Source organism: Propithecus coquereli, unplaced genomic scaffold (genome assembly GCF_000956105.1).
Source record: "Propithecus coquereli isolate 6110/MARCELLA unplaced genomic scaffold, Pcoq_1.0 Scaffold280, whole genome shotgun sequence".
Classification (NCBI taxonomy): domain Eukaryota; kingdom Metazoa; phylum Chordata; class Mammalia; order Primates; family Indriidae; genus Propithecus; species Propithecus coquereli.
The window spans coordinates 3,697,433-3,699,404 of NW_012148397.1; positions in this window are offsets into that span (position 1 = coordinate 3,697,433).

Below are 1,972 nucleotides of genomic sequence, written 5' to 3' on the forward strand. Positions count from 1 at the left end.
AGCACAGTGGCTCCCGGCTGGGATTTCTTTTGCATTCCATTAGATCTGCCCTCAAGACCTTCAAACTCCCTCCAGTCTCTCACAGCCCGTGCCAGAAATCTCCAGCCGGGAGAGATGGTCTGAAAGGGGTGTGTGTGGAGGATACAGGCCAACTGTGATTCCAGCTACCGTCAATGCCCACGCTGCCACCACCTCTCCCTCCTCCCAGTCCTGTGCCAGTCCTCCCTCGGTTTTTAAAGTCTTTCTCAAAACTGGTCTCACAATCTGAAAATTTGGGAGCCCCCAGTCTATGGAGTAAGGGACACAGGCAGAGAGACAATAGAAGGTGATGGAGAAGGGAGAGGGGAGCAGGAGCCACTGTTGCCAGGCTCTGTATGTATTTTTTTTCCATGTAAATATTTTTATTTTTATTTTTTTTTATTTCAGGGTATTATGAAGGTACAAACATTTTGGTTACATTTTATGTCTTTGCCTCACTCAAGCAAGGGTTAGAGGCGTGCCCTTCCCCTCTACAATGCTCACCGCGTCCTTTAGTTGTGAGTTTACCCCACCATCCCCCTAATCCCTGGAGAGTATTACTGCCGTGTGAGCACCCTAGTGTTCATCAGTTAGTGCCAATTTGGTGGCAAGTACAAGTGGAGCCCATTCTTCCAATCTTGTGATACCTCACTTAGGATAATGGGCTCAAGTTCAATCCAGGAAAATATAAGAGGTGCTAGATCACTGTCGTTTCTTATAATTGAATAATATTCCATTGTATACATATACCAAGTTTTAATAGTCCACTCATGAATTGACGGGCACATCCGGGACATCTGCACCCGAATGTTTATGGCAGCCAGGCTCCGTATGTTATGCTAAAGCATTTGTTTGTTAAGCAAATGAATGCTGTGGTTAAATGGAGAGTCTGGAAAGTTCACTCGGCAGGTGATACAGAGCATGGATTGGACAGAGCAAGCCTGGAGGCAAAGAAATGACCGCAGTGGTCCTGGTGAGAAGTGAGGGGGCTACAGGGCCAGCGGGCCAGCAAGCAAGGTTGGATCCAGGAGTCCTTTTAAAGTAGAAATCGATAAAACTTGGATGTTTAAATGAAGGGCAGGGCAGAGATTATAAAAACCCTGCTTTTGAGCTTGGAAAAATGGATGGGTCAGTTTTTCTTTTTTTCATCCCATAACTATTTCTGGTCTCTGCTTAAATGTTATGTCCTCAGAGAGGCCTTTCTTGACCACCCGATCCACAGCAGGAAGCCCAGCCCCGCTCTGCCATTTTATGCCACTCCACCATTTGCTTCCTTTTTAACACGTATCACAATTTATAGTTAGTTTATTGTCTATGTCCTTCATTGGGCTGTAAACACCATGAAGACAGGGTCCAGTCAATTTTTATCCCCAAGCCTAGCACAGGGCCTGGCACATGCCAGGTGGTTAAGAAACATTCTTTTGAATGAATGAATGAATGAATGGAGACCAAGGAAGGAGAGACAGGCTGGGGAACAAGATGCTCGGGAGAGCTCTGTTTTCAGCATGCACGAGAAGCCCTCCAGCAGTCAGCGGGAAGCCAGGAGGGCCGGGGCTCTGGGAGTCGGCTGTGCAAGAGGACCCCGACAATGTTGAAGAGTGCCTGGTGTAAACTAAAAATGAAGTCTGAGGCCCCCTGACCGACTGAACCCCCTCTCGGCCAGATAAACCTTAAAAACAGAGTTCCCAGCCATGACGGGACAGGAGAACAGACTCTCCTCATTATACTCCCCTCCCTTTCGCAGGTTAGACACAACAACTGACCAGAATGAATGTTAAAATAGAGATCATAGGACTAACAGAATGAACAGAATGGACTCTTTGCGGCAACAAGATACCAAATTATAAACAGCACCTAAGGCCACGCCAGGCAAGAGTTAAATCATGCACCCCCTACACTTAATGAATAAACTAAGTTCTAACTGCCACAACGTTTTCTTTTTCTCTAGAGGCTA